This window comes from Colobus angolensis, unplaced genomic scaffold, assembly GCF_000951035.1.
Source record: "Colobus angolensis palliatus isolate OR3802 unplaced genomic scaffold, Cang.pa_1.0 Scaffold27, whole genome shotgun sequence".
Lineage (NCBI taxonomy): Eukaryota > Metazoa > Chordata > Mammalia > Primates > Cercopithecidae > Colobus > Colobus angolensis.
The window spans coordinates 8,329,424-8,353,334 of record NW_012115932.1 but is presented as its reverse complement, the minus strand read 5'-3'; the positions used below and the strand labels follow the sequence as shown (position 1 = coordinate 8,353,334).

The 23,911-nt window shown below is 35.5% G+C and overlaps 2 long non-coding RNA genes across 2 annotated transcripts in view; one reads left to right on the top strand and one right to left on the bottom strand.

Annotated features, from left to right (window-relative positions):
* LOC105515811 overlaps positions 1 to 23,911 on the bottom strand; it is an 866,119-nt gene that overhangs the window by 699,406 nt on the left and 142,802 nt on the right. The window lies entirely within an intron of this gene.
* LOC105515810 lies at positions 2,230 to 21,984 on the top strand. Its single transcript, XR_001002392.1, has 4 exons — positions 2,230 to 2,672; positions 5,195 to 5,258; positions 21,016 to 21,197; positions 21,770 to 21,984. It is a non-coding gene; the product is annotated as an uncharacterized LOC105515810 (long non-coding RNA).

The window sequence follows — 23,911 nt, the reverse complement described above, 5'->3', positions numbered from 1 at the left end:
TTTCAAGGTGCTTCAATTCCCTGAGGAAAGAGGCAAGCAGATGGAACCTTTCACACTGCAGATATAGAAGAACGAGATAGAAATATGCTCTCTGTCCTTGATGTGAAGATGCTGTCACTTTTAATTCTCCAGCTTGTTTACTTTTCTACTACATAAGAACTGGGGCTTGTTTTAGCAGCATTGATTAAGTTGTCATTGATTTTCAAGATAGGAAATAGAACTTTCAAATTTCCCACATGAATTTTAAGTAAGTCAGATATTAACAACAAGATAAAACATTTACTATGGCAATGACAGAATAGTCAAGTATCATTCAAAACCTTTCAAGGCTCACAAAGAGCATATGGATTCTAGATGTCAATACATACATGACTAGGTATTAATTTTATTATTTAATCTAAATAAATGCTTCAATAAGCATCTAGCACAGAAAATAGAGAGTTCACTTATTTTTCTACATGTTTGTGTTCACTCAAAATTTGCATAAAGGTATATTTTCTACCAGTCGATAGAAATCAGTCTTATTAACAGTTAAGATTTATTGAGCTCAGTATTCTGCTAAAATTTTAGAGCACTATGTGAATTAATCCTCACAAAAACCTCAGAGCAGAGTTTGCTCAACTTGGAACTATTAACATTTTGGGCTGGATAATTATTTCAGGGTAGGGACTGTCCTGGGTATTGTAAGATATTGAGCACAATCTCTGGCCTCTACTCATTAGAAACCAGTACCGTCTCTCATCCCAAATGGTGCAAATAAGAGAGTGCAGGGGCTCACACCTGTAATCCCAGCACTTTGGGAGGCTGAGGCAGGAGGATGACTTGAGCCTAGGAGTTGGAGACCAGCCTGGGCAAAATGACAAAAGCCCATCTCCACAAGAAATACAAGAATTAGCTGGCCATGGTGGTGCACACCTGTCATCCCAGTTACTTGGGAGGCTGAGGTGGTAGGATCTCTTGAGCCTGGGAGGCAGAGGTTGCAGTGAGCTGAGATTGCACACTTGCATTGCAGCCTGGGCAATAGGGCAAGACTCTATCTCAAAAAAAAAAAAAAAAAATTAAAAATATCTTCAAATATTGCAAATGTGCCATGGGGGCAAAACTGCACTCTGGCTGACAACCATTGCTTTAGGACAAATATTATTATTTCTCCTCCATTACAGAACTTACCTGGAGACACACAGCCGGCAAGATGAGCATCTGGAGCAGAGAGGTAAGCTTGTTTAGATAAAGCCCAGGAACTTTGTATTAATTGATAATGTCTCCAGTTGATTTCAAAGATACATGAGCAGAATTGTGTCTAATTACATGTGAGGGTTTTCTTAGTATTTACTTTAATGTATATGTGAATTGAGCATTTACTATTTGGAAAATACTACACCAGAGCAAAAAGTGATGACAAACTTAACTTACTCATGGCCACTGAAGAACTTAAACCTTGTCATTGGTAAATAGCTAATTCACAATTGAGGTTATGAATTTCATGTACTGTACTCAAACGCCTTTAAAGAATGAAATATACATTCAAGTTTCTTAAACATCACCTTTTAAACATTTCTGTTCATTTAAGTTTTGTTATCATTGAGCAAATATGCAAATATAAAATTATTACCTATGGTAGAATTATCTTGTGAGAGAGAGTGTATCTCTATACTACAATAATTGGCAAATCTAGCCCACTACCTGTTTTAGTAAATAATGTTTTATTGGGACATAGCTATGCTCATTTGTGTATGTGTCGTCTGTGGCTACTTTTATGCTATGATGACAGAGATTAGTAGTTGTGGCAGAAATCATATAGTTTACAAAGCCTGAGACTTTTACTATTTGGCCTTACAGAGGAAGTTTGCTAACCCTGACATAGTATTTCAAGGTAGTCAGATTTTTGTAGCTGTGTAATCAAAGGTATTCTACTTGTCTGTGTTTATGCTTTGTATATTTTTAAATGTATATTAATCTGGAATGCATCTGTGAAGCACATGAAATAACATTCAGCATTTTCTCCGATTAAATTGCCTTAATAAAGAATAATTGATTAAAATGATCTGAAGACTCATTCTGTGCTAGTCAGTTTGCCAGGAGTTCCACATGCATTACACTACTTAACTGTTACAACAACACTGTGGGGCAGTCAGTCAATTTTCACTTTTTATGAGGTCACTGAGACTTATGAAGGCTATGGAACTTCCTCAAGGTCATGCAGAATCAGAACACATACATGTTTGATTGCAAAGCTCAAGTCTATTTAACAACTGTATTACACTCTGTGCACAGAACAAAATGTCAATAAAAATTTTTCTTGGTTTTACCTATGTTTTAAAGATCTAAGCAGATAATTTTTTCAAAGTTTATCCACATTTTCTGAATCTTCTTATAAAGGAAAAATACCTTATGCCTGCATAAATGAAAGGAGACCAAGATTATTGACTTATTCATTAGCAAATACATAGCGAGCCCCTATCCTCCACTAGCCATTGTGCTAAATACTAAGGATATCGTTGATAAGATACATAATCCTTTCCCTCATCAGGCTCTGCTCCTAGTGGGGAGACAAAAGAAAACCAGAAAAAGATGACAACACAACGGGCTGAAATGACCATAGTACAGGTATGTGCCAGGTACTGAGAGAGGATGAAGGTTTCACGAATGTATTGGAAACCAAGACTTGATAGGTGAATAACGATCAGCCCTGATGGAGATTTGGACTGTGGCCATGAAGTCTTTGGAATGGCCTTGGGATACAGAAGTGTTTTTGTACAATTCCTGACTCTGCAAGCTTGTGTTTTAGTTAGGGGATGCAAGCTAGAATGTGTAAAATATCCATTAATAATACAAGACATCTTATGAGTAACTGCTAAATTGTGTGGAACAGCATAAAAGTACAATAGCAATTGAGAGTTGAAGCGAATGAACAGAGTGTAGGGGGGAGTCAGAGGGAAGGAGGTATGGAAGTTGAACGTTTAAAATAATCAGAACCTGGCTAAATGGGGAAGAGGGGGTGTTGAGGGGACTGAGTATTTTTGGTGACCAACTGAAGCAGGGATAGTGTCCACAAGCTCTTGACTCCTAAAGAGACTGGCCTCGATAAAATCAGTGTTAAAAATAGTGGGAGAGAAAGGTCTATTGGTAGCTTTGGGCAAACATGTAGATAGTTTTGAGAAGAGTGGAAGAAATAAGAAAACATTTCTCTGGGCTGGGTTCGTGGCTCACACCTGTAATCTCAGCACTTTGGAGTCCAAGGTGGTTGGATCACTTGAGGCCAGGAGTTAGAGACGAACCTGGCCAACATGGCAAAACCCCGTCTCTACTAAAAATACAAAAATTAGCTGGGTATAGTGGCACGCACTTGTAGAGGCAGGAGAATCGCTTGAACCCAGGAGGCGGAGGTTGCGGTGACCCGAGATCATGTCACTGCACTCCAGCCTGGGTGACAGAGCAAGACTCCATCATCTCAAAAAAAAAAAATATATATATATATGTATATATATATATATATATATCATACTGATAATAGGTGGTTTGTGAAGAGCATAACATAATCTTAGGTGAATAAGTGAAAAAAGACCAAATGCATTAAATAAATCATTGCTGCAGATAATTTTTAAAAATTCTATTAATGTAATTTGATCCCAAAATAATTGATATTCATGCCACACTGAAGAGGCTGCACAGTACTTTAAAAATGAATTGATATCTTTAAGTAAATAATTCCAGTTTATCATTTAATAAGGGTACCTACCTTACTGTGTATCTGACACTGTGAATAAAAGCATCTATGACTCATCATCACCTCCCTAGCTTTCAGTCTAATAGAGGAGGCAAGGAGTAAATCAAATTATCATACAATGACCCCCACATTTAACAACTAGATAAGAATTCCAAATCAGAAGCAATCACCAGGAGAGTTCATCATAAATGATGCTGGCTTAGGAGTAGAGGACATTAAGGAAGGTTTTATTCTGATTAAATGGGATTTAAAGGGAGCTGAAAAATAAGTAAATGTTGCTGAGGCAAAAGGCAGGTACGTGTTGTGGACTGAGTAAGGAAGAAGCATCCAGACTGAAGAAGTAGCATATACAAATCCCTGGGCAGGAGGGAGAACAGAATATTCTAGCTTGTAAATTTATTTGAAATGTGAAAGATACATTTGGAGTAGTCATTAATGGTCTCAAATTCCTACTGTTGAAGTAAAATAGCAGCTTTACAGACAAGGACACATGGTTTTATTTATTATTCAGATGTAAAATCTGTACATCTGGCACAAGCAATGTAAGTAGATAAGGTATAAATAATTTGAAAATGCTAGACCATTTTAAAAATTGTTAGGTTTCTCTGCCGAAAATAGCACTCCCTTTTTCTTTCTACCCGGAGACAAAAGAAAGATCAGTTATACATCTAAGTCTTGGGTTGAAATAGATTGGGTCTTAAAATTAAACACACATAGTTAGGATTATTTGATCTAGATCAAATAACCACTCCTATATTGATTAATGTCGCTCTTAAGTAAAATTCATCTCCTTTTCCTTCCACTGTTCCATTTATTTGCTTTTTTGGTAAAGTTGCTTATTTTTGAATATGATTTAAATACTGTTTTTAGCAATCATGAAAATAAATGTTAAATTTTTTTTGATTAAAGACTTACATTTTGTTCTGCTTCTCATAAACTTATGAGATCAAAATTTTTAATCTTCTATCTGGAACCTAGATAGCTGTTTTAAGCAATACGGAAAGGAAATATTTAAGAATACAAACTTTGAGAAAGGCACAGGGCCAGGCACCAATGTGGGGAATATCATCCCAATTTCATCAAGTTGCTCATAGTCTAGATGGAAAGCCTAAACTTAAATTATATGTATAATTATATATCCCATAGAGATGAACAATATGTATGAAATAAAAATGAATTGAGAAAAACTTATTTGGAGAAGAGGATGGTCTGTAGTGTTCTGTATGAGAGCTTCATGGATAAGAAAGCACTAGAGTTGGATCTTGAAATAGATTAGATTAGATTGGGATACAAGAGACCTATTAAATTAGTAGATGGGGTGTTTATCCATGTCTATTAAATGTCAGAGTCCATATCTCCATTTAGTATGCTATATTTTCTACCTAATGGCATTTTTTAATATCATGATCAGTTTTGATAGAATTCTTCTATTATAAATACAATGTGTTTTTATTGTCTGTTTTTCAGGAATTTTACTTTAACAGAAGTTAGTAGTGAGGGCTTGAACACTAAGGAATTAATGAGAGATCAGGTAACCATCAATTAATCCACATTCAATGATCTTTTAGCTTGGTTATTTTCATTCTTTCAAGTCTCGTTTTCATGAGATAATTTCTTCCAAGGGGCATTAAGATTTGACTTTTGTAATCAGGTCATGATGTGGCTTGCTTGCTTATGTGAGAGGATTTTAGTGCAAAGTGAATTAAATTCATAGAAGAGTGCTCTGTTGCTTGAACTTATGAAAAGTTTAGCTTTTAATTTGAACAAGAGTATTTTACAAGAGACAATGGTGATTTTAGACTATGGTGATTATTTACATATTTGAGTAAAAGTGAGTAGATTGTAGTTTTTCCAAATGTGTGGCCATTTTGAGAAGACAGCAATGTATATGTAGTCTAGTTTCATAGAGAATTCTCATAAGAAATAGTGAAAGATAAATTGATACAGAAAATGCAATTAAGGCCTAATTATATGCGTACTTAATGGATAGGTGAAGGCATTAAGGAAAGAGAGAGGGAGAAACAGAGAGTGATCATGTGCATTTCAAGTGTAAACTGGTTATTGTTTGAGGGATTTGTGAAAGGATATTTGGAAATCAATGTTTTATCACATGAATATGAGAAAGGACGCCAACAGAAATATAATACTTCACAAAATTATTTTTGCACACGGTGATAATCATCAGTAAAATAAGATTTACTTTTCATCCAATAAAACATTAGAATAGTGTATCCTACAAAGATGCTATTTTCTTCATTACATAACAAATTCTGTGAATTTTCTCAAAGTATCGCTCTCAAAAAAATGTGAGGTTTTACGATAAGTAATATAAAACAAGGAAGAAAAGAAAAAAGTGAGAACTAATTACATAAAAATTAAATAATCAGTTTTCACACTCTAATATTGTTGGGCTTCAAATGGAATGCCATGAATGATTAAACACATGAACAAAAATGCTATTGTGATCATTTCTCAAAATTCACAAAAAGAAAATTATAATAATCAAAATTAATCTATGCTTAATACTAGAATATTATTAGTACTTAGATTTTGAATATGATTCTGAACATGTTGAATGTTTTAAGAAAGTACTTTATCCCAAATGATGACAAAACGATTCATGACAGAATAATCTGAGATTATCGGAAGTTTCCTAATTTGTTCTCGTGTGTTAATTGTTATTTAGACACTAGGAACTATTTTAAACCTAGGCATTGCTTTAATTCTTACACTACTCTTACAACATACAACATGTCTATTGTAGTTAGTATAATCAATAATTTCATAAATAAGGAACATAAAGCTTAAGAATTTAACACCTTTGAGGCAATTAAGATGGTAAGTCATTGAGCTAGAGTTTGAACCCAGATCCCCCTGATTACAAATAAAAAAATTTAACGATCAGGTTATACGGCCATCCATAGAAAGGACCACAAATACCCTACTCAGTAACTACAGAGGTTCCAGTAACTGGGTTACAGAACTTCAGAGAATCACTTACTAACTGAGCTAGTCATTTATTCTCTCTAAACTTCATGCTATTTATCTGTAATGCAGCATTCATGTTAGTACTTACAATCTCTTAGGTCTGAAGTAGTAATTTAATAATGTAATGCACAGAGGTAGTTTAATAGTTTAATTTCGATTATGCATGACCCTAAGAAAGTGAGCATTAAAATAGCTTTTATTATTATTCTTAGATTCATATACCTGTGTCTATAAAACTGGGTACCTTAGATTTGTGTGGCATAGCGGAGGTTTCAAAATGTTTTCATGCATGAAATATTCATACATATGTTATTTAACATTTTATGTCATGTTTAATTAAGATAGGCTTAACATCCGCGATTGTAAGGCTTAAGAATGACATATAAAATTCCGGTGCTGCAACTCAACTAGCTTTTGGGGAAAAAAACACAGAATACACTTTCTTTTTTAGGTTTGAGATTCAGTTCTGAAGAGTTTGCTGCTTTACCTTCTGAACTTACTCACTTGAAATATGGCTTTCTTTCTACGATTCTGTGGAAATGGCAACCTCCGTTTTTATTCTAACAATGTAATACATTTCTAAATTAATATTATACACATTTTTCCCCCTGCAAAAACTGCTCCCAATCAGAATAAATACACATCTCCCATACTTTGCCTACACTTTTACTTATCTCATTTGAGGAATGTATCTATTTTAAGAAAAACAAGAAATATAATTTGATTGTGTTTCTTGGGGTCAGAATCCTGTTCTTTGAGTATCTTCTGATCACAGTAAGCTTTTGATGAATTTTGCTAAAATTGTTGAACATAATTTGAGTAGCTACAAGCTTGGGAACTAACTATATAAAATTATATCCACACCATCAAGTGACTTGCAATTTTATTGGTTAGAATTCTCTTTTAAACAGCTTTTTTACCAAGACTTTGATAAATGTAATGAATCTTTTTAGAAAATATAGAGAAATGCAGATTATTATAACAAATGCCAAGGTACTCATCTTGATTTTCTTAATTGTCTTCATTGTCAAAAAATTATTACTTCCATGAATCTGTGCATGTCTGTCTAATTCAAGTTTCTATATGTTTCCTAAAATTTATATATTTCTACTCAATGTATAATATTAAATTGTGGATTTTATTCTTTACATAAAGAGTGTTATACTGTACCTATTTTTTTTTTCCATTTCATTTTTGAGATTAGCCATGTTAATGGACATAGATCTATTTCACTTTAATTGTTGAATAGTATTACATGATTTTAAAATATTGTATTTTGTTTATTCCCCTGGTAATGGGAACAAAATGAACAATAATAAACAATGTTTAACAGTATATTCTTGTACAGACGTCCTTGCTGACATAAGTAGGAATAGTCCTAACAAATATACTTTTGAGTGAAATTGCTGGATTTAAGGGTGTATGTGTTTTCAACTACTTTGGTGTCAGACTCCTTTTGCTCACATTCCATATTTATAGTCAGAAAATCCAAACTGCTGTACCTGTGAAAAATGTCTAGGCATGACTCTTTTTATCACTTCTACTTGTCACTGTGGTCTGAACATCCTCTTGATAAGTTACTGCACCAACAAACTAACTGTCCTCTTTGCATCCACCCTTCCTTCTATAGACCATCTGCCACACAGCAGCCCAGGGGATACTTCTAAAACTTAATTCAGATCCTATTACTTTTCTGCCTCAAGCCCCATAAGGGCCACTAATTCATTCAGAGTAAAAGACAAAGATGTTATAATAATTTACAGCCCACAGCCACAACTCAAGATTGCTTTGTTTACTTGTTTTCCTTTTTCTTCTTCTCTAGACGGTAGATGGAGACTTTCCCTCCAACTTCATCTCCATTTCTGACAATGGGAATCATTATTACTTCCTCTTTTCCTGACGGTGTGGTATTTTGTGGTCCTTATTTAATGTGGATTTGGTTTCCCATGGGGTTCCCAGCCCGAGATGGCAGGCACTGACTTTGACTTTCCTCCTTCTGCCCAGCAGAGCAACAAACTTCAAAGCCCAGTTTACTTAGATTAGCAGATACTCAGGGAGAAAAACAGTTACATGCTCCTGTGATCTTTATTTTGCTGGGTTTCCACTCTCTTTTATATTACAGCTGGTTATTCCCACCAATCCTGTCAACACTTGGCCTCTTAAAGAGTTTTAATTTTTTAAAATCGCCTTTGGTCACTAAACTTACTATTTAAAGACAAAAACAAACAAACAAATAAAAACCATCATGAACATATTCTTTATCAATAAATGAATATAATAGTCCCAATAATTTTAAACACCATAAACCATTTGCTTCTCCAGAAAATCAAGGGCTCTAGTCTCCGAGAGGGAGAGTGAATCTACTCTGGTTGAACACAATCAAATACTGAATTATTATTATTTTAACGGTCATTTTAGTAGTTCCTAGACCTTCAGAAGCTTGTCAGAAATGAAAATGTTATGTAGTTATTACATTATTTAGTGTCTTGCATGAATAAATGTTTTCAGTTTCCCCTATTTGGACTATCTAAGTAGTCTAGAACAATCGTAGTGTCTGCCTGAATTTCTGATAGCCTTAGAAAGACAGGACAGAGCACCAAAATGACATGTATGATGGCAACATAAATTAATAAAGACCCAAATAAGTATCTACTTTAGATAGCTTTCCTTTTACATTTTTATTTAATTAGAAAGATATGAAAACAAAAATTTAAAAATCTTCCATAAATTTCTCACTAAAAAAAATGTACACACAACAAGAAAAGTGGTGTTATTTCTTTTCTGATCTTCCAATTCTAATACTAAGAGAAAACAGTAGCTAATAACATGATACATGTTTCTGGATTTCTTTATGCATGTTTACATATACTTTTTATAAAACTTAGATCATATTACATAAACTATCCTGCATACTGCTTTTTTTTTCACCTTAAGGGGTTATTATAGTAAATGCATACATTTAGTTAATTTTTCAAATTATGAATAGCACAGCAATACTAGAATAAGTATTAGACATATGTGGAATTAGAATAAGACATATGTCAGCACAAAAATAATTAATACCCATAGATGGAATTACAACTTAAAAACTGCTTTATAAATTATTTTCAGTTAATATGATTTTTGTTTTATTCTCAGAAATATTTACTATGGAAAATGCAGATGTCATCTTTTTTTCAATTAATAATGTAAGGGCTATATTTATATACTCATGTTTGCTTATAATATCATTTGGATAATTTAGTATTATGAATATATCTCCACTTACTTTAGTCCCTATAGTCAGTTTTTTTCGTTTCCTATCATAATTTAGTAATACACATTTACATAAAAGATTTCCACATATCTTAACATACAAAACTACAGTTATGTGAAAATGATCATCGTAAAGTTTTTCTATAATGTATTAATTGGTCATAGCAAAATCATTCCTACTTCTTTGCCTCATAAAATGATTAGAAGTGAGAGCTTAGACCTGCAGCATCCAATATGGTGGCCAGGAGCCACTTGTGGTATTTGGGAATGTGAAATGCTGCAAGTTCGAACTGAATAGTGTTATAAGAGTAAAATACACATTGGATTTCAATGACCCAGTATGAAGGAAAGGAATATAAAATATCTCATTAATCATGTCATATTGATTTTATTTGAAATGAAAATATTTTTGAACACTAGGCAAATAAAATATATTTTAAAAAATTATCTTCATCTTTAATTTAATTGGATTTATTTTTGAAATGTTGCTACTAGAAAATTGATGACTGCATTTGTGGCCCCGTTATATTACTTTTGGACAGTGTTAGTACAATTTTTAAAATTAATATACCTCTTGCCTTTGAGACATAAAAATGCAAAGTCAACAAAGAACGGTATAACTCATTGAAGCAATTTACTGACCTAGATGTGGCCAAGAACTTTTCCAGGGACCCATGGAACCTACTGCAGATTCCAGAATCAGGTAAGTGAAAACTTGCACAACTGATGGCACACACTTCTGTATTCTTTCATTTTGTTCCCTATGTGATCCTTAAGAACCAGCTAGTTGAACAGATATACAGGGGCTATGCAACTGAAAATTTCTGCACTTCACTTGTATGCAAAAAGGATGAATGACAAGTGAGAAAACTTAAGTATTTAAGTATTCACTGAAAACCAAAACTGCTTCTGGGTCATGCATAGATTGATTGAATCCAGTTTTCTGGATTCAAAGATTGTCTTAGACTGTTTGGGGTGCTATAACAAAATTCCTTAGACTGGGTAATTTCCAAAAAAATAGATATTTGTTATTCACAGTTCTGCAGGCTGGGAAGTCCAAGATCAGTCACCAGCAGATTTAGTGTTTGGTGAGAGTCAGTTGCTCTAAACAGCACCTCACATGGCAGAAGGGCAAAAGGTCTCCCTCAAACCTCTTTTATTAGGGCAGAAATCATATTCAGGAGGAAGAGCCCTCCTGACCTAATCAACTCCTAAACGCTTCATTTATTAATACTGTCATTTGAGGATTAAGTGTTAATCTATCAATTTTAGGGGACAAGCATTAAAATCACAGCATTCTGTCCCTGGCCCCCCAAAGTTAACGTCCTTCTCATTTGCAAAATACATTTACTTCATTCAAATACTCCAAAAGTCTTATTTTATTCCAGCATCAACTTTAAAGTCTAAGTCCAAAGGTACATCTAAATATCATCTAAATAAGATATGAGTGAAACTTAAGGTTATAATTCATTCTGAAACAAGTTTCTTCCCAGCTGTGAGCTTCAGAAATCAAACAAGTGATGTGTTTCCAAAATACAATGGTGAAACAGACATAGACATTCCCATTTCAAAAGTGAGAAATAGTAAGAAAGCAAGAGGTACCTGGTCTCAAGAAAGTCCAAAATCCAACAGGGCAAACAACAGGCCCAGGAGAACTGTGGAGGGAAGGATATTCCCAAGAATATCCTTTGCTTCTCCAGAAAATCAAGGGCTCTAGTCTCTGAGAGGGAGAGTGAATCTACTCTGGTTGAACACAATCAAATACTGAATTATTATTATTTTAAAGGTCATTTTAGTAGTTCCTAGACCTTCAGAAGCTTGTCAGAAATGAAAATGTTATGTAGTTATTACATTATTTAGTGTAATATGTGCAACTCTTGCCTAGGAGAGATGCAGGAGTGTGACTTCCATGTATCAGAGCTGCTGCATGAGCTGTGCCCAGCAAAACCATGGGGCCATGGCTTCCTGGAACCTTGAGGACCCGTTTACCACCCCAGTTTGTTTGGAAGGTTAAGACATCAAGCCAGAGATTATTCTTAAGCTTCAAGTCTCTCTGTAGTATTCTTTGAAACTGAAGTGGAGATAACTATGTGCCTAGAGCTTGTGTACTCTGCATGCCAGCAGAAATAGCACCTTTCAAACACTATCAAGGTACTACCTGTGCCCTCTGGAGGGGCAGCTGGAAGTGCACGTCTACCTGCTGGAGTCACAGGTGGGGTAGATCCTTCAAATCACTCTCCCTCTGAAGACCCTGGAATTCTGGGCCTATGATGGGAAAGGCAGTCCTGCCTCTGAAATGCCTTCAGGGTCATTCTGTGTGTGTGTGTGTGTGTGTGTATTTTTGTTTTATGTTTTTTGAGACAGAATCTTGCTCTGTAGTCCAGGCTAGAATGCAGTAACAGAATTCACAATCTTGGCTCTCTGCAACCTCCGCCTCCCAGGTTCAAGTGATTCTCATGCTTCAGCCTTATGAGTAACTGGGACCACAGGCAGGTGCCACCACACCTGGCTAATTTTTTGTATTTTTAGTAGAGACAGGGTCTACCATGTTGGCCAGGCTGGTCTTGAACTGGCCTCAAGCGATCTGCCTGACTCAGCCTCCTGAAGTGCTGGAATTAAAGATGTGAGCCACCGTGCCTGGCCCAGGGTCATTCCTTTTTTTATCTTGAGGAGCAGCACCTAGATTCTTTCTATTCATATAAATCTCCTTATTCAAGAGTTGCTTGCAAGGTTCGCTTGGCCACATCCTTGGTGTTCTCTCTGAAACTGTCTTTTTCATACTTTAAACATGGTCAGGCTAAGAATTTTTCAAATCGTAAATACTGCTTCCTTTTGATTATAAATTCCATTTTTAATTTGTTCTCTCTTCTTCCTTTTTACAGTAAATAGTCAAGAGAGACCACCCCATACCCTCAACCTCTCAACACCTTGCTTAGATATTTATTCTGCTAAATACCCAGTTTCATCACTTGTAAGTTTCTCCTTCTACAAAGCACTAGAACACTAACACGATTCATCCAAATTCTTTTCCACTTTATAAAGAGGATGGCCTCTCCTTCAGTTTCCAATAACATGTTGCTTAGTTGCAGCTGAAACTTCACCAGAATGGTCTTCAATATACATATTCCTACCAACCTGATCACACGACCACTCAGGCATCTCTTAAGAAGACTGAGACTTTCTCTATAGCTCTCTTCTGAGCCCTCCCCTAAATCGCCCTTAATGCTCCATTCGTGATGATGTAGGCTTTTTCTAGTATGAACCTCCAGCCTCTACCAATTAACCAGTTCCAAGGCCACTCCACATTTTAAGATATTTCTTAGAGCAAATACAGTACCCCCATTTCTTTGTACCAATTTCTGTCTTAGTCCATTTTGACTGTTATAGCAAAATACCTTCGACTTGGTAATTTATAAACAATAGAAGCTTACTGCTCGCAGTTCTGAAGACTGGAAAGTCCAAATCAAAGCACCAGCAGATTCAGACTCTGGTAAGGGTCTGCTTCTCCTAGATGGTGCCTTATGGCTGTGTTCGCACATGATGGAAGGGCAAAAGGTCTCCCTCAAGCCTCTTTTATAAGGACACTACCCCCTTTATGAGGGCAGAGCCTTCATGACCTAATCACCTCCTAAAGGCCCTACCTCTTAATACTGCCACATCAGAGATTAGGCTTCAATTTATAAATTATGGAAGAAGCAGCACTCTGAACACAGCAAAAATGTTCATAAAAGTGTCACCGCAGTTCCTTATGAATCAAAGAAAGATTTCAAACAAGTTTTGGTTTTCATTATAATATAGCTTACTGTTTCCTCAATATTGAAAATTAACTATCCAAATAGTTGATATATAAAATATCTTCAGAAATCAGGGTATTCAGTTAGTTCACTTTGTTTCCAAACAAATTGAATAATTGGTGTGTCCAATTATTTAGAATATTTTTAAGTTTAGATTTGGACAGAAGAAGGTGGTTTAAGGAACACTAACAGATCTGATAAAACAGGTATTTGAATTCATAGCTCTCCTTGGTTAGATGACCTTTTACAAACTGCTTACATTTCTCGATCTCTGCTCTTCAGATAAAAAAGTCAAGTTTGTATTAGAACAGCAAAAATGCTGTGGTTATACTTTAAAGTGTTCTGTAGTACAAAATCTTAAAGAAATGCAACTAAGAATATAAATTGTAGAGATGGAAGAAGGCTTAGGTAACAGTGGAGTATCGTCATCCAGAGGTCCTCCCAGGGAATTTCCAGGGATTACAAAGGATTCCATTTTGAAAGTTTTCTGTACTGAGCTTATCTGAGTGGCAGTATGAGCTCTCAGTATCAAATAAAAATTGAGCCCTGAATGAAGCATTTGCCATTTGTCATTCCTAGCAGTGCTATGTCTTCTAATGCAGCTTATCATTTTAAAATATGACCTTCCTGATTAAGTTTTATCATTTTAAATATCAAGAAAAATATTCACCCGTCATCTGCTCACCTCATCCCCTCTTTCCCATTGCTTATTCCAGGTGTCCCATGATTGTCCTATAGATACCTAGTGAAGGGGGTAAATTTTAGGTAACAATGCTTGCCGCATGATCCTTTATATTCAACCTAAGCTGATTGTACCAGAAACAAATGTAACTCAGAGGCCACAACAAAACAAATAGATTGACCAGTGCCATTATGTTCTGATATCACACTAAAATATGAATATAGTCTATCAACTTTCTTCTCTTGAGAATATGAACTCAGAATTAATAACAACATGAACATATTTTAAGTGGGCAATGTACCTGGAAAACTATGATGTAGAGATGAACCCTGAGGTGGGGTAGAGAATATAGAAGGGTTTTTTAAAAAGTGAATAGATAAGATAAAAATAGAAGGGAAGATCTCATGAGAGAAACATGAAACTAAGCTGTGAGCAATTTTATTTGGAGTAACATTTCTTCTATTATATTGGAAACAAAAAGTACCATAAATAAAGTATGCATCACCAATTATGTTGCTCATTAATAATCACATAATTGTAAGATATGCATATACTTTGGTTTTGGCCCTACCTTTTACTGTATATGAATCTGCATTTCTTGTGAAATGGAGACAATAATACAGTTGCTATGGAATTCCATTGGAAACAAAATGAAATAATGTAGGCAAAGAATCTTTTGACTACATTATTTCTAAAATTCTAAATAGAGTTCTAAAAAAACTTTTAGAATATATTAATACTCAGTTCTTAACCAACAATCTTATTAAATACCTTTTCATTGGAAAACATTTTGGCATTACTCAAATTTGAAAAGGAAGATAAATTCTGAGTCTACAGAATGTGTGTCATAATCTACAGAGATAGACCATGATATTTTAAAGATAGTAAATGTTTAAGGAAATCAGATATTAGCTGAAAAAAATTTTTACCTCTCTTATGACATGACAGTTGAAATTCTCTAATTCTCTTAATGAATCTCACCTACAACAAAATGGGTGGCAGTATACTGAGCAGAATAATATTACTGTTCTATGTCACAACTCTCAGTAATGGACTTTTGATTATGTTTAATAAGTAATTTCTTACCAAAAATTCATGTTATAGTAATAGAATATGATAACCAGAAATGTGGCTTATACTACACAAAAAGCTATTTCTCAGATTTAAGCAGTTCCATTGTTCAAAATAAATACACTAATACATGATATAAATCAAGCTTTTTTGATGCTCAAAAATAGTTTTGACTGAAGGAGTGATAATATTCAGCCCTCATTACTGATGTAATTGTAAACCTCCTTGAAACATTCATATGAAGATGATCACAGGAGAATAAGGTATCGTACAAAACTTGAGCTTGGGCAAGAAATATCACAATGTGAGACAGCTAGGGACTTCAAAGTGATGCCACGGTGAATACTCTGGGGAATGAAACACTTCAAATGTTCAAAAATTCAGAAAAGAAATTCTGCCTCACCTATGTGAAGCCCTATGTGTCCTTTTCTACATAGCACAAGAGAATTCTAAGGGGACTGGGAATTGGGGCAGAAGAAAAGGAGGGAGGAAATTACTGCATTTTCACCTTCTCCCACTTTATCACTGGGCTAGGAGATGACTCATGTACATCTTGAAATATCCATTGTCATCAATAAAATGAATTTGAAGTTTTAAATACAGCAATATTGAAATTAGAATCACGCTTAAATCCTGTCATTATTTCCAAGATGCTGAATAATCCAGATGAATGAAAGAAAAAATGGTCAATGAGTTCATCCTTAAACATATTCAGAGAGAAGCTTTCAAGAAACCAGACTCAATAAAAAAAGAAAAGTAAAGAAACATGAGACTAACATAATACGGGATAACTAAAAACTCATCCAGTTCTCAAAAGGTTCACATATGAGGGATACTGTTCACCTGCCTGATGGCACATTTCCTTTTTGCTTACTCTACGAGCATGAAATCAACCAAGCAAGACAAACGTGCCTTTTTTATATTGTGTGCTTAATAAGCAGTGATCCGTCCTACTCACTTAAAAAATCTAGTTGAGCAGATTGGATCCCAGTCTTCTAAATGTTTACAAATGGTGATAACACTGGTAGGATTAAGCTCCACTGGATACATCACATATTTTTGTATATAATACATGTTTCTGGATTTCTTTATGCATGTTTACATGTACTTTTTATAAAACTTATGTCATGTTGCATAAACTATATGGCGTACTGCTTTTTTTTTTTTCAACTTACAGGGCTATTACAGTAAATGCATATATTTAAGTAATTTTTCAAATTATGAATTGTATAGTCATATTAGAATAAGAATTAGACATATGTGGAATTAGAAGAAGACATACATCAGCACAAAGAAAAATACCCAAAGATGGAATTACAATTTAAAAACTGCTTTATAAATTATTTTCAGATAATATTATTTTTGTTTTCTTCTCAGAAATATTTACTGTGGAAAATGCAGATGGTGCAGGTTGGTGCAAGAGTAATTGCGGTTTTTGCATTGCTGAAATTTGCTGTTTGATATTGGAACACATTCTTAAATAAATGTGGTTATGTTTACATCATTTTAATGTGCATTTCTCACTTTATGTTTTTTTGCTAATGACTTATTACTTGTTTATTTCATATTTATTTTAGCCTGTGGAAATGATGTTAGACAAAAAGCAAATCTAAGTGATTTTCCCCGTTTTTTTTGTTTTTTTTTTTTTGAGACAGAATCTTGCTATGTCACCAGGCTGGAGTGCAGTGGCATGATCTTGGCTCACTGCAACCTCCGACTCTCTGGTTCAAGCAATTCTCCTGCCTCAGCCTCCTGAGTAGCTGGGACTACAGGTGCCCACCACCACGCCCAGCTAATTTTGTATTTTCAGTAGAGATAGGTTTCACCATGTTGGCCAAGATGGTTTCAACCTCCTGACCTCAGGTTCCACCCTCCTCAGCCTCCCAAAGTGCTGGGATTACAGACGTGAGCCACCGCGCCCAGCCTCGATTTTCTTATTCAAGTTCAAAATGGGTCATAAAGCAGTGGAGACAATTCACAACATCAACAACACATTTAGCCCAGGAACTGCTAAGGAACGTAAACTGTAGCGGTGGGTCAAGAAGTTTTGAAATGGAGGAGAGCTTTGAAAATGAGGAGTGTAGTGGCAGGTCATTGGAAGTTGACAACAACCAGTTGAGAGCAATCGTTGAAGGGGATCCTCTTACAGCTACACAAGGAGTTGCTGATGAATTCAGCGTCGACCATTCTATGGTCATTCAGCATTTGAAGCAAACTGGAAAGGTGGAAAAGCTCCATAATTTGGTGCTTCATGAGCTGAGAGAAAATCAAAGAAATCATTGTCTTAAAGTGTTGTCTTCTCTTATTCTGTGCAACAACAATTAAGCATTTCTTGATCAGATGTGACATGCGTGGCCGGGCGTGGTGGCTCATGCCTGTAATCCCAACACTTTGGGAGGCCAAGGTGACTGGATCACCTGACGTCAGGAGTTCGAGACCAGCCTGACGAATAGGCGCAACCCCGTCTCTACTAACAATACAAAAATCAGCCGGGTGGGGTGGCTTGCATCTGTAGTCCCTCTCAGCTACTCAGGAGACTGAGACAGGAGAATTGCTTGAACCCAGGAGGTGGAGGTTGCAGGGAGCCGAGATCAGGCCACTGCACTCCAGCCTGGGTGACAGAATGAGACACTGTCTCAAAAAAAAAAAAAAAAAAAAAGAAAAGAAAAACTAAAAAAAAAAAAAAATTGTGACTTGATGAAAAGTGGATTTTATACGACAACCGCAATGATCGGCTCAGTGGTTAGACCAAGAAGAGGCTCCAAAGCACGTCTCAAAGCCAAACTTGCACCAAGAAAAGATCATAGTCACTGTTTGTTGGTCTGCTGCCAGTCTGACCCACTACAGTTTCTGAATCCTGGTCAAACCACTATATCTGAAAAGTATGCACAACAGATTGATGAAACGCACTGAACACTGCAATGCCTGCAGCCAGCATTGGTCAACAGGGCTCATTTCTTCTCTATGGCAATGCCCGACCACACGTTCAGTGCACAACCAATGCTTCAAAACTTGAATGAATTGGGTTACACAGTTTTGCCTCATCTGCCATATTCACATGACCTCTCGCCAACTGACTACCACTTCTTCAGGTATCTCGACAGCTGTGAAAAATTCTTCCACAACCAGCAGGATTCAGAACATGTTTTCCAAGAGTTTGTCAAATCCCGAAGCATTATTTTTACGCTACAAGAATAAACAAACTTATTTCTCACTGGCAAAAATGTGTTGATTGTAATGGTTGCTATTTTGACTAATAAAGATGTGTTTGAGCCTAGTTGTACTGATTTAAAATTCACAGCCCGACCGCAATTACATTTGCACCAACCTAATAAATTGATGTCATGTATGGACAGTCTGTAAGGGAAAAATGCTCCTCTGAGGTGCCACAACACAAGTCATTTACATTAGAGCTCAGAGACATTTACTAAATACAATTAATGTTTGACTCTATTTCATAAGTTTTTTAAAAATTTACAAAACAAAAATATCACAAAATTAAATAAGTATGCAAGGCATACCTGAAGTCATGAAATAATCTCAGGAGAAAGAAAGAGTAAAGGCGACAACAGTGTAGGTAATTGAAGGCACTTCTTTTTCCTAAACATGCTTCTCTTCCACTCTTTTAATCATAGTTCTGGCATGTAGCCCAAGCTAAAGCAAAATCTTTTTTTTTTTTTTTTTTTTTTGAGGCAGAGTCTCGCTCTGTTGCCCTGACTGGAGTGCAGTGGCCGGATCTCAGCTCACTGCAAGCTCCGCCTCCTGGGTTTACGCCATTCTCCTGCCTCAGCCTCCCTAGTAGCTGGGACTACAGGCACCCGCCACCTCGCCCGGCTAGTTTTTGTATTTTTAGTAGAGACGGGGTTTCACCGTGTTAGCCAGGATGGTCTCGATCTCCTGACCTCGTGATCCGCCAGTCTCGGCCTCCCAAAGTGCTGGGATTACAGGCTTGAGCCACCGCGCCCGGCCAGCAAAATCTTTTCAACAGTTCTCTGCAGCTGTCTGAGTGCTCTAGGTGGATGGTGAAGGGGTTAAAATGTGCTATTCCTGCGTATTGACTATTTAAGTTAAAGACACTTGAAAAATAGCAGATGTGAAAAGATCACATTGACCTTGTGCTGTTTCTCAAAAGCAGAACAAGAAATTCCCATGTGAAAGGTGCTCTTCCTATATTAGAAAGAGGCAACGTCCTCATCCTCAAGGACAGGAAGTCGAAACTGAGAGAATTCTATGCAGACACTGCTAATATAACTCTGAAGTCTCCATATATAATTTAGTTGCTTCTTCACTTTTACTACTCTTTGCTTATTCACTCTACATAAGTAATAGATTCTAACTGCTTCTTTAGGTCTTCAGTCTTTTTTTTTTTTTTTTTTTAATGAGGGGTCCCATGCCATATAAAACTTACATTTTGCTTTCCTCCTGTTAATCTAATTTTTGTAAATTTAATTCTCAGACCCAATCGGAATGCTAAGAGGATAGAGGTGGAGTTGTTCTGACCTTACAAAAGAGAGACGTGATACTACTGGCTGTTAGGATTAACAGGCCAGTAAAGATTAATACATGTGTGTGTCTCCATATCTTTAAAGTGCATTTGTTCCCATTAAAAGAGCAAACATATAGCCATATGGATTATTTAGCACCCTGAATGTTAAAAACAGAAAGACAAAAATTTGTACTTTTAAGGATGGAGAAATATTACATGGTATTGTTGAAGTAATATTTCTATTCTCCATTAACATGGCAACTTTTTGGGGAAGAGTAACTATTTTTATTTTTTTGGAAAGTCCTTGAAAGAGACTTACAGAGACTGAGGTAAACACTTCAATGTTATGTTTGAGGCTGGCATGAAAACCCTTTTGCACTATGGTCATTTAAAGTAAGATTCTTTCTAAATATTAACCAGAGCCATTTTCCAGATTATTTAACTCTGTTACTAAATGCGCTATGAGAAATGAAACTTCTGACTCTTACGCTGCAGTGTTAATGGACTGATTCCTTTTCCTTACAGCATATTGTGGATATTCTGTTCACATGCGTTATGAAGAATAATGATAGCTTTATGCAATATATATTTTTGTAATCTGGGAAAATGTATATTACTTTATATCACATTTGATTTCTCATATAAATTACTGTAGCCCTTTGCAAAACTTTGAAAATCCATCTTTGGAGTTCACTATGTTAGTCATGCCTTTTAGTGTTCTTTATTTGTATTTTTGACAATAATGAAATTACTTAATGTCATTTCGAGTTCATCCCATTACATATACACATGAACTCAGAGCTGGGGTAATTCACTTATCTAGTTCAACATCTCCTTTGTTACAGATGGTAAACGTGCAGATTTCTCCCTCCAGGAAAGAAACTCTTTCATAAAATAATTGCATATTCTGCTCATTTTTTTCTCTTCACTGATGCTTTTGTATTGTTATTACACCCTGTCAGATTAGTAATTAGCACGCAACCTCCATATGACATAAATGCATTCTTAAAAGCCCCTTTAGCAACTCAAAGCATATTATAACTCCAGCTGGCCAAAAAGAGATGAAATAAATAATATAACAGGAACAACTGCAAGAGCAAGTGCAGCATCAGGTTGGTGCATTTCTTTTGATCAAAAGGTCAACTTGCAACTGCTCTTTGAAGAATGTGCTGGTGACAGTGTGCAACCTTTGTAGTAAGTTTTTTTCGTTACTTTTTAATAAATAATTGAATTAATAGCCTCAGTCACAATCTGAGGGAGGAAATTAGCTGAAGGAGAGAACTCTGTGATAAACCTTCTGAAAAAGAGAAAAGAAAGGGCCAACCTTAAGAAGGACTGAAGACCCCCAAAAAACTGACCAAAGAGTCTATGCCTAGTAGAGTCAGCTTGAAATGATGTAGATTAGAAATGGAATTACAGGAACAAATTGCTAATTCGTACCCATATACGGAGGAAAATTCAGTCTGCTTGGATATCTTTTTCAAAAGGAAAATAATTCAATAACAATAACTGAGGTGAAAGTATTTTGTGAAATTTCTATAGTGAATAGAATTGGTTATTTAATTTGCAAAGTTCAGTGTAAAATGAAAATGCAAGTTTGCTTATTCAAAGTTATTAAGAATTTAAAATTGTCAAAATAGTGATAGCAAAGCCTTAAACTAGGTTGGGGGTGGGGAATGCAATGAGGATAGGAGCGGACATCGGCAGGGTGGGGGTCTCTAAGTGAGACTATACAGGTTGCATGTCCATGAATCTTGCTCCTGCAGGTAGCTCCTGGACTGGCCTTAGGCTGCTTTCAAATTAAACCAGCACTGTAAAGAAGAGAGCAAGTACCCTAAAGCTGAATGAACGGGCATCTTAATTCCAATCCTGGCTCCACTGCTGACTGTAAGTATGACCCTAGATGAGTTACCTCTCTCAGTCTCAGTCTCCTCATCCACAAAGCAGGGATCACAATAAATGAATAGCACCTTCCAAAGAACCCACCATATAGTGAGTGTTCAACAAATTCTGTGTTCACCATCTAACATCAGAACACATTGAGTGTCCATCAAAGCAGAAAGTAGTTTGTACCTGGACATTTCTGTTTCTTTTGTTTGCTATCCTACTGGCGTTTTACTTAAATTTAGTGTGGTAATATGAAAGAAAATTACTGCCCTTCTGCTATTTAGTTAGCATTTTTATGCTTTTTTTTTTTTAAAGTGTTGCAATAAAATTAATAAAATTTGAGTCGAGCATTTCCTATTTAACTAATATTATGTAAAAATAACTACCTCCCAGGACTACATTATACAACAACATATAGTAGCTACCCAGGGGCAGCATATGAATTGTTGAGAAAATTCTACAAAGAAAGTACCTTTCTCTGGTCATCATACCTATTCATATTGCCAGTGTCAGGGATGCTTACCATGGTTATAGCATGAGAATAACATGATACTGATTATCAACACACAGCAAATGAGCATACTTCCTCAATTCTAATAAAGCATCAATTGGGACACACAGGCCGTAAAATGCCTAATAGCCTTTAGATGGGGAGAAAAACAATTAGAATGCCATCATATTACATGTACAAATGAATTTAAAAATGCAGTCTGATTTCCAAAATACTAGGCTATTTTATACACATGTTAGTACTGAGGAAGTATGTCAGGACATTCCATTGACCTATGATATAATCATTAAGTTTTGTTCATTTATTGACCTTATGAGAGTTTGTTCTTTCATTTGCTTATATATATGTGTGTATATATATATCTCCCATTTATATATATATATATATGTCTCCCATTTATATATATATATTTCCCTATGTATCCTATACATATATGTATTTCCTATATGTGCATCTCTTCATATGTATAATGTAGACTACATCAATAACATTCTTCTGGCTTGTTTTGAAAATAGGAATTATTCCTTCCTTTATTCATTCTACAGATGTTTATTGAGTACCTTCTATGTGCCAGGCACCTTTTTAGTAATTTGGGATAGGACAGTAAATAAATTGGAGAAAAATCCCTGTCCCATGGAGCTTACATTCTATGAGGGAAGATTTCAATAAACAAAATGAATAAGTAAAGTAAGAACTTGATAATGATAAGCAATGTAGAGAACTTTTCTCTTTTAAAAGAAGAGAAATCTGGAATTCTGAAATTTGATTTTAAGTACGTGCTGAAAGATGATATGATATAGAATTCTTCCTTTGATATTCTAATATAAAGGGTGACTCCCCTGTACTATGACCTAGATTGTATATATCATGATCTTTTTGTTTGATTGGTGTCCACTGTCAGTCTTTTATTGTACTGGGCGTTTTAAATAAATAAGTAAAATACTAATAAAGCATGGTTGCACATTACAAAATATGAATTGAGAATAAAGAACAATGCATCTAGACACTGGACAAGATATTTCATTAAGTGCTAAATTATAAGGTACAGCCATAAGTGTTGACCACATTCGGAGAAGAATATAGGCAATTCCTAGCAGATCCCGGGAGGCGCACCTCTTCTTAGAGTTACGGGGAGAGACATGCTTTAATTAGGCATGCATATCCAGCTCACCTAGCAAATATTGAGAGCCTCTAGGGATTGCTTATCTTTGATTCCCAACACCTTGTCCGGGATGTGGAGACAAAAAAGATAATCAATGAAGAATTATAGAATGAAAGCATGACTCCTTCATTCCTTCAATCCATCTCTCATGGGGTGGGGAGAACTTTTATAAGGAGGTGGTTCTTATTCTTAAGCAGATTATAATTATTTCTGGAAATTTTGTTATTTCTATAAGATTCTGTTCATATATTGACAAATCTATATCTACATTCTCTCAGATTATTGGGGATATTATTCAAATTCTTCTTTAATGAAAGGAGCTTTATCCTTAATGTTTTGTTAGAGCCT